At 47.2% G+C, this 9,993-nt stretch overlaps 1 non-coding gene across 1 annotated transcript; it reads right to left on the bottom strand.

The window, feature by feature from the left end:
* Window positions 1-362: 362 nt before the first annotated feature.
* On the bottom strand, window positions 363-439 carry TRNAW-CCA (transfer RNA tryptophan (anticodon CCA)). Its single transcript has one exon. It is a non-coding gene; the product is annotated as a tRNA-Trp (tRNA).
* Window positions 440-9,993: the final 9,554 nt, after the last annotated feature.

Below are 9,993 nucleotides of genomic sequence, written 5' to 3'. Positions count from 1 at the left end.
TCTTGGGTATTTATGTTTTGCGTGCAAGCGAACCTTAAGAGTGTTCACCAGTGCCACCCTCGTCCTTAGCGGTGGACGTGGCACGTCTTGTGATACCGCAAGTGTGACGTCTAACGGCGAGGGCGGAAACTGTGCAAGAGCCCTCTTATGCTACCTCTGGCATCAAGACTGCCAGAACCGAGACCCCCGTTAAGCTATTAGCAGACAAAGCAAATGTAGTGAGGGGCTTGTTTGACAAACATATTAAGGAAGCCAACAGTCACCGAAATCAAGGTGCGTAGAGGAATGCTTTTTTTATATCAAGTGCCAATCAATTAGTTTTTTAAAGAAAATTATTTATAAAGCAGCAGAAAAAACAACCATGCCGCCGGTGGGATCCGAACCCACGACCTCCGAATATGGCGTCCGGTGCTCTTACCAACTGAGCTACCGTGACGGCTGTCTAATCTGCTGCTTTCGTGGGTATTTATTTATGTTTTGCGTGTAAGCGAACCTTGAGAGTGTTCACCAGCGCCACCCTCGTGCATAGCGGTGGAAGTAGCATGTCCTGTAATACCGCAAGTGTGAAGTAGAACGTCATCTAACGGCGAGGCCGGAAACTGTGCGAGAGCCCTCTTATGCTACCTATGGCATCAAGACTGCCAGAACCGAGACCCCCGTTAAGCTATTAGCAGACAAGGCAAATGAAGTGAGGGGCTCGTGTGACATATTAAGGAAGCCAACAGTCACCGAAATCAAGGTGGATAGGGGAATGCTGCTTTTTTATATGTAGTGCCAATCAATTAGTTTTTTTTAAAGAAAAAACTTATAAAACAGCAGAAAAAACAACCATGCCACCAGTGGGATCCTAACCCATGACCTCCGAATATCGCGACCGGTGCTCTTACCAACTGAGCTATGGCGACGGCTATCTAATCTGCTGCTTTCGTGGGTATTTATGTTTTGCGTGTAAGCGATCCTTGAGAGTGTTCACCAGCGCCACCCTCGTCCATAGCGGTGGACGTAGCACGTCCTGTAAAACCGCAAGTGTGACGTCTAACGGCGAGGGCGGAGACTGTGCGAGAGCCCTCTTATGCTATCTCTGGCATCAAGACTGCCAGAACCGAGACCCCCGTTAAGCTGTTAGCAGACAAAGCAAATGTAGTGAGGGGCTCGTTTGACAAACATATTAAGGAAGCCAACAGTCATAGAAATCAAGGTGCATAGAGGAATGCTTCTCTTTTATATCTAGTGCCAATCAATTAGGTTTTTAAAGAAAATTATTTATAAAGCAGCAGAAAAAACTACCATGCCGCCGGTGGGATCCGCACCCACGACCTCCGAATATGGCGTCTGGTGCGCTTACCAACTGAGCTACGGCGTCGGCTGTCTAATTTGCTGCTTTCTTGGGTATTTATGTTTTGCGTGCAAGCAAACCTTGAGAGTGTTCACCAGCGCCACCCTCGTCCATAGCGGTGGACGTAGCACGTCCTGTAATACCACAAGTGTGACGTAGAACGTCATCTAACGGCGAGGACGGAAACTGTGCGAGAGCCCTCTTATGCTACCTATGGCATCAAGACTGCCAGAACCGAGACCCCCTTTAAGCTATTAGCAAACAAGGCAAATGTAGTGAGGTGCTCGTTTGACAAACATATTAAGGAAACCAACAGTCACCGAAATAAATGTGCATAGGGGAATGCTTCTTTTTTTATATCTAGTGCCAATCAATTAGCTTTTTTTAAGAAAATTACTTCTAAAGCAGTAAAAAAAACAACCATGCCGAAGGTGGGATCCGAACCCACGACCTCCGAATATCGCGTATGGTGCTTTACCAACTGAGCTAATGCGACGGCTGTCTAATTTGCTGCTTTCTTGGGTATTTATGTTTTGCGTGCAAGCGAACCTTAAGAGTGTTCACCAGTGCCACCCTCGTCCTTAGCGGTGGACGTGGCACGTCTTGTGATAACGCAAGTGTGACGTCTAACGGCGAGGGCGGAAACTGTGCAAGAGCCCTCTTATGCTACCTCTGGCATCAAGACTGCCAGAACCAAGACCCCCGTTAAGCTATTAGCAGACTAAGCAAATCTAGTGAGGGGCTTGTTTGACAAACATATTAAGGAAGCCAACAGTCACCGAAATCAAGGTGCATAGAGGAATGCTTTTTTTATATCAAGTGCCAATCAATTAGATTTTTAAAGAAAATTATTTATAAAGCTGCAGAAAAAACAACCATGCCGCCGGTGGGATCCGAACCCACGACCTCCGAATATGGCGTCCGGTACTCTTACCAACTGAGCTACCGTGACGGCTGTCTAATCTGCTGCTTTCGTGGGTATTTATTTATGTTTTGCGTGTAAGCGAACCTTGAGAGTGTTCACCAGCGCCACCCTCGTGCATAGCGGTGGACGTAGCATGTCCTGTAATACCGCAAGTGTGAAGTAGAACGTCATCTAACGGCGAGTCCGGAAACTGTGCGAGAGCCCTCTTATGCTACCTATGGCATCAAGACTGCCAGAACCGAGACCCCCGTTAAGCTATTAGCAGACAAGGCAAATGAAGTGAGGGGCTCGTTTGACAAACATATTAAGGAAGCCAACAGTCACCGAAATCAAGGTGCATAGGGGAATGATTCTTTTTTATATCTAGTGCCAATCAATTAGTTTTTTAAAGAAAAAACTTATAAAGCAGCAGAAAAAACAACCATGCCATCGGTGGGATCCGAACCCACGACCTCCGAATATCGCGTCCGGTGCTCTTACCAACTGAGCTATGGCGACGGCTATCTAATCTGCTGCTTTCGTGCGTATTTATGTTTTGCGTGTAAGCGAACCTTGAGAGTGTTCACCAGCGCCACCCTCGTCCTTAGCGGTGGACGTAGCACGTCCTGTAATACCGCAAGTGTGACGTAGAACGTCATCTAACGGCGAGGGCTGCAACTGTGCGAGAGCCCTCTTATGCTACCTATGGCATCTAGACTGCCAAAACCGAGACCCCCGTTAAGCTATTAGCAGAAAAGGCAAATGAAGTGAGGGGCTCGTTTGACAAACATATTAAGGAAGCCAACAGTCACCATAATCAAGGTGCATAGGGAACGCTTCTTTTTTTTATATCTAGTGCCAATCAATTAGTTTTTTTAAAGAAAATTACTTATAAAGCAGCAGAAAAAACAACCATGCCACCGGTGCGATCCGAACCCACGACCTCCGAATATCGCGTCCGGTGCTCTTACCAACTGAGCTACCGTGACGGCTGTCTAATCTGCTGCTTTCATAAGTATTTATTTATGTTTTGCGTGTAAGCGAACCTTGAGAGTGTTCACCAGCACCACCCTCGTGCATAGCGGTGGACGTAGCATGTCCTGTAATACCGCAAGTGTGAAGTAGAACGTCATCTAACGGCGAGGCCGGAAACTGTGCGAGAGCCCTCTTATGCTACCTATGGCATCAAGACTGTCAGAACCGAGACCCCGGTTAAGCTATTAGCAGACAAGGCAAATGAAGTGAGGGGCTCGTTTGACAAACATAATAAGGAAGCCAACAGTCACCGAAATCAAGGTGCATAGGGGAATGATTCTTTTTTTATATCTAGTGCCAATCATTTAGTTTTTTAAAGAAAAAACTTATAAAGCAGCAGAAAAAACAACCATGCCACCGGTCGGATCCGAACCCACGACCTCCGAATATCGCGTCCGGTGCTCTTACCAACTGAGCTATGGCGACGGCTATCTAATCTGCTGCTTTCGTGGGTATTTATGTTTTGCGTGTAAGCGATCCTTGAGAGTGTTCACCAGTGCCACCCTCGCCCATAGCGGTGGACGTAGCACGTCCTGTAATACCGCAAGTGTGACGTCTAACGGCGAGGGCGGAAACTGTGCGAGAGCCCTCTTATGCAACCTCTGGCATCAAGACTGCCAGAACCGAGACCCCCGTTAAGCTATTAGCAAAGCAAATGTAGTGAGGGGCTCATTTGACAAACATATTAAGGAAGCCAACAGTCACAGAAATCAAGGTGCATAGAGGAATGCTTCTTTTTTATATCTAGTGCCAATCAATTAGTTTTTTTAAAGAAAATTACTTATAAAGCAGCAGAAAAAACAACCATGCCGTCGGTGGGATCAGAACCCACGACCTCCGAATATCGCTTCCGGTGCTCTTACCAACTGAGCTACCGTGACGGCTGCCTAATCTGCTGCTTTCGTGGGTATTTATTTATGATTTGCGTGTAAGCGAACCTTGAGAGTGTTCACCAGCGCCACCCTAGTGCATAGCGGTGGACGTAGCGTGTCCTGTAATACCGCAAGTGTGAAGCAGAACGTCATCTAACGGCGAGGGCGGAAACTGTGCGAGAGCCCTCCTATGCTACCTCTGGCATCAAGACTGCCAGAACCGAGACCCCTGTTAAGCTATTAGCAGACAAAGCAAATGTAGTGAGGGGCTCGTTTGACAAACATATTAAGGAAGCCAACAGTCACAGAAATCAAGGTGCATAGATGAATGCTTCTTTTTTATATCTAGTGCCAATCAATTAGTTTTTTAAAGAAAATTATTTATAAAGCAGCAGAAAAAACAACCATGCCGCCGGTGGGATCCTAACCCACGACCTCCTAATATGGCGTCTGGTGCGCTTACCAACTGAGGTACGGCGACGGCTGTCTAATCTGCTGCTTTCGTGGGTATTTATGTTTTGCTTGTAAGCGAACCTTGAGAGTGTTCACCAGCGCCACCCTCGTCCATAGCGGTGGACGTAGCACGTCCTGTAATACCACAAGTGTGAAGTAGAACTTCATCTAACGGCGAGGCCGGAAACTGTGCGATAGCCCTCTTATGCTACCTATGGCATCAAGACTGCCAGAACCGAGACCCCCGTTAAGCTATTAGCAGACAAGGCAAATGAAGTGAGGGGCTCGTGTGACAAACATATTAAGGAAGCCAACAGTCACCGAAATCAAGGTGCATGGAGGAATGCTTTTTTATATCTAGTGCCAATCAATTAGTTTTTTTGAAGAAAATTATTTATAAAGCAGCAGAAAAACAACCATGCCGCCGGTGGGATCCGAACCCACGACCTCCGAATATGGCGTCCGGTGCGCTTACCAACTGAGCTACGGCGACGGCTGTCTAATCTGCTGCTTTCGTGGGTATTTATGTTTTGCGTGTAAGCGAACCTTGAGAGTGTTCACCAGCGCCACTCTCGTCCATAGCGGTGGACGTAGCACGTCCTGTAATACCGCAAGTGTGACGTAGAACGTCATCTAACGGCGAGGCCGGAAACTGTGCGATAGCCTTCTTATGCTACCTATGGCATCAAGACTGGCAGAACCGAGACCCCCGTTAAGCTATTAGCAGACAAGGCAAATGAAGTGAGGGGCTCGTTTGACAAACATATTAGGGAGCCAACAGTCACCGAAATCAAGGTGCATAGGGGAATGCTGCTTTTTTATATCTAGTGCCAATCAATTAGCTTGTTTTAAGAAAATTACTTCTAAAGCAGCAAAAAAAAACAACCATGCCGAAGGTGGGATCCGAACCCACGACCTCCGAATATCGCGTATGGTGCTTTACCAACTGAGCTAATGCGACGGCTGTCTAATTTGCTGCTTTCTTGGGTATTTATGTTTTGCGTGCAAGCGAACCTTAAGAGTGTTCACCAGTGCCACCCTCGTCCTTAGCGGTGGACGTTGCACGTCCTGTAATACCGCAAGTGTGACGTCTAACGGCGAGGGCGGAAACTGTGCGAGAGCCCTCTTATGCTACCTCTGGCATCAAGACTGCCAGAACCGAGACCCCCGTTAAGCTATTAGCAGACAAAGCAAATGTAGTGAGGGGCTCATTTGACAAACATATTAAGGAAGCCAACAGTCACAGAAATCAAGGTGCATAGAGGAATGCTTCTTTTTTATATCAAGGGCCAATCAATTAGTTTTTTTAAGGAAAATTACTTATAAAGCAGCAGAAAAAACAACCATGCCGCCGGTGGGATCAGAACCCACGACCTCCGAATATCGCTTCCGGTGCTCTTACCAACTGAGCTACCGTGACGGCTGCCTAATCTGCTGCTTTCGTGGGTATTTATTTATGATTTGCGTGTAAGCGAACCTTGAGAGTGTTCACCAGCGCCACCCTAGTGCATAGCGGTGGACGTACCGTGTCCTGTAATACCGCAAGTGTGAAGTAGAACGTCATCTAACGGCGAGGGCGGAAACTGTGCGAGAGCCCTCTTATGCTACCTCTGGCATCAAGACTGCCAGAACCGAGACCCCCGTTAAGCTATTAGCAGACAAAGCAAATGTAGTGAGGGGCTCGTTTGACAAACATATTAAGGAAGCCAACAGTCACAGAAATCAAGGTGCATAGAGGAATGCTTCTTTTTTATATCTAGTGCCAATCAATTAGTTTTTTAAAGAAAATTATTTATAAAGCAGCAGAAAAAACAACCATGCAGCCGGTGAGATCCTAACCCACGACCTCCGAATATGGCGTCTGGTGCGCTTACCAACTGAGCTACGGCGACGGCTGTCTAATCTGCTGCTTTCGTGGGTATTTATGTTTTGCTTGTAAGCGAACCTTGAGAGTGTTCACCAGCGCCACCCTCGTCCATAGCGGTGGACGTAGCACGTCCTGTAATACCGCAAGTGTGACGTAGAACGTCATCTAACGGCGAGGGCGGAAACTGTGCGAGAGCCCTCTTATGCTACCTATGGCATCAAGACTGCCAGAACCGAGAACCCCGTTAAGATATTAGCAGAAAAGGCAAATGAAGTGAGGGCTCGTGTGACAAACATATTAAGGAAGCCAACAGTCACCGAAATCAAGGTGGATAGGGGAATGCTGCTTTTTTATATCTAGTGCCAATCAATTAGTTTTTGTAAAGAAAAACTTATAAAACAGCAGAAGAACAACCATGCCACCGGTGGGATCCGAACCCATGACCTCCGAATATCGCGTCCGGTGCTCTTACCAACTGAGCTATGGCGACGGCTATCTAATCTGCTGCTTTCGTGGGTATTTATGTTTTGCGCGTAAGCGATCCTTGAGAGTGTTCACCAGCGCCACCTTCGTGCATAGCGGTGGACGTAGCACGTCCTGCAATACCGCAAGTGTGAAATAGAACGTCATCTAACGGCGAGGGCGGAAACTGTGCGAGAGCCCTTTTATACTACCTATGGCATCAAGACTGCCAGAACCGAGACCCCCGTTAAGCTATTAGCAGACAAGGCAAATGAAGTGAGGTGCTCGTTTGACAAACATATTAAGGAAACCAACAGTCATCGAAATCAAGGTGCATAGGGGAATGCTTCTTTTTTATATCTAGTGCCAATCAATTAGTTTTTAATAAAAATTACTTATAAAGCAGCAGAAAAAACAACCATGCCGAAGGTGAGATCCGAACTCACGAACTCCGAATATCGCGTCCGGTGCTTTACCAACTGAGCTAATGCGACGGCTGTCTAATTTGCTGCTTTCTTGGGTATTTATGTTTTGCGTGCAAGCGAACCTTGAGAGTGTTCACCAGCGCCACCCTCGTCCATGGCGGTCGACGTAGCACGTCCTGTAATACCGCAAGTGTGACGTAGAACGTCATCTAACGGCGAGGGCGGAAACTGTGCGAGAGCCCTCTTATGCTACCTATGGCACCAAGACTGCCAGAACCGAGACCCCCTTTAAGCTATTAGGAGACAAGGCAAATGAAGTGAGGTGCTCGTTTGACAAACATATTAAGGAAACCAACAGTCACCGAAATCAAGGTGCATAGGGGAATGCTTCTTTTTTATATCTAATGCCAATCAATTAGTATATTAAAGAAAATTACTTATAAAGCAGCAGAAAAAACAACCATGCCGAAGGTGGGATCTGAACCCACGACCTCCGAATATCGCGTCAGGTGCTCTTACCAACTGAGCTATGGCGACGGCTATCTAATCAGCTGCTTTCGTGGGTATTTATGTTTTGCGTGTAAGCGATCCTTGAGAGTGTTCACCAGCGCCACCCTCGTCCATAGCGGTGGACGTAGCACGTCCTGTAAAACCGCAAGTGTGACGTCTAACGGCGAGGGCGGAAACTGTGCGAGAACCCTCTTATGCTACCTCTGGCATCAAGACTGCCAGAACCGAGACCCCCGTTAAGCTATTAGAAGACAAAGCAAATGTAGTGAGGGGCTCGTTTGACCAACATATTAAGGAAGCCAACAGTCACAGAAATCAAGGTGCATAGAGGAATGCTTCTTTTTTCTATCTAGTGCCAATCAATTAGTTTATTTAAAGAAAATTATTTATAAAGCAGCAGAAAAAACAGCCATGCCGCGTGTGGGATCCGAACCCACGACCTCCGAATATCGCTTCCTGTGCTCTTACCAGCTGAGCTACCGTCACGGATGTCTAATCTGGTGCTTTCGTGGGTATTTATGATTTGCGTGTAAGCGAACCTTGAGAGTGTTCACCAGCGCCACCCTCATGCATAGCGGTGGACGTAGCACGTCCTGTAATATCGCAAGTGTGACGTCTAACGGCGAGGGCGGAGACTGTGCGAGAGCCCTCTTATGCTACCTCTGGCATCAAGACTGCCAGAACCGAGACCCCCGTTAAGCTATTAGCAGACAAAGCAAATGTAGTGAGGGGCTCGTTTGACAAACATATTAAGGAAGCCAACAGTCATAGAAATCAAGGTGCATGGAGGAATGCTTCTCTTTAATATCTAGTGCCAATCAATTAGTTTTTTTAAAGAAAATTATTTATAAAGCAGCAGAAAAAACTACCATGCCGCCGGTGGGATCCGCACCCACGACCTCCGAATATGGCGTCTGGTGCGCTTACCAACTGAGCTACGGCGACGGCTGTCTAATTTGCTGCTTTCTTGGGTATTTATGTTTGCGTGCAAGCAAACATTGAGAGTGTTCACCAGCGCCACCCTCGTCCATAGCGTTAGACGTAGCACGTCCTGTAATACCACAAGTGCGACGTAGAACGTCATCTAACGGCGAGGGCGGAAACTGTGCGAGAGCCCTCTTATGCTACCTATGGCATCAAGACTGCCAGAACCGAGACCCCCTTTAAGCTATTAGCAAACAAGGCAAATGTAGTGAGGGGCTCGTTTGACAAACATATTAAGGAAGCCAACAGTCACCGCAATCAAGGTGCATAGCGAACGCTTCTTTTTTTATATCTAGTGCCAATCAATTAGTTTTTTAAAGATAATTACTTATAAAGCAGCAGAAAAAACAACCATGCCGCCGGTGGGATCCGAGCCCACGACCTCCGAATATCGCGACCGGTGCTCTTACCAACTGAGCTATGGCGACGGCTATCTAATCTGCTGCTTTCGTGGGTATTTATTTATGTTTTGCTTGTAAGCGAACCATGAGAGTGTTCACCAGAGCCACCCTCGTGCATAGCGGTGGACATAGCACGTCCTGTAATACCGCAAGTGTGAAGTAGAACGTCATCTAACGGCGAGGGCGGAAACTGTGCGAGAGCCCTCTTATGCTACCTATGGCATCAAGACTGCCAGAACCGAGACCCCCTTTAAGCTATTAGCAAACAAGGCAAATGAAGTGAGGGGCTCGTTTGACAAACATATTAAGGAAACCAACAGTCACCGAAATCAAGGCGCATAGGGGAATGCTTCTTTTTTATATCTAGTGCCAATCAATTAGTATTTTAAAGAAAATTACTTATAAAGCAGCAGAAAAAACAACCATGCCGAAGGTGGGATCCGAACCCACGACCTCCGAATATCGCGTCCGGTGCTCTTACCAACTGAGCTATGGCGACGGCTATCTAATCTGCTGCTTTCGTGGGTATTTATGTTTTGCGTGTAAGCGATCCTTGAGAGTGTTCACCAGCGCCACCCTCGTCCATAGCGGTGGACGTAGCACGTCCTGTAAAACCGCAAGTGTGACGTCTAACGGCGAGGGCGGAGACTGTGCGAGAGCCCTCTTATGCTACCTCTGGCATCAAGACTGCCAGAACCGAGACCCCCGTTAAGCTATTAGCAGACAAAGCAAATGTAGTGAGGG

The sequence above is a fragment of the Amblyomma americanum genome, chromosome 3 (genome assembly GCF_052857255.1).
Source record: "Amblyomma americanum isolate KBUSLIRL-KWMA chromosome 3, ASM5285725v1, whole genome shotgun sequence".
Lineage (NCBI taxonomy): Eukaryota > Metazoa > Arthropoda > Arachnida > Ixodida > Ixodidae > Amblyomma > Amblyomma americanum.
Note: the sequence above shows the minus strand (reverse complement) of the source record. Positions and strands in the feature narration are given on the sequence as shown.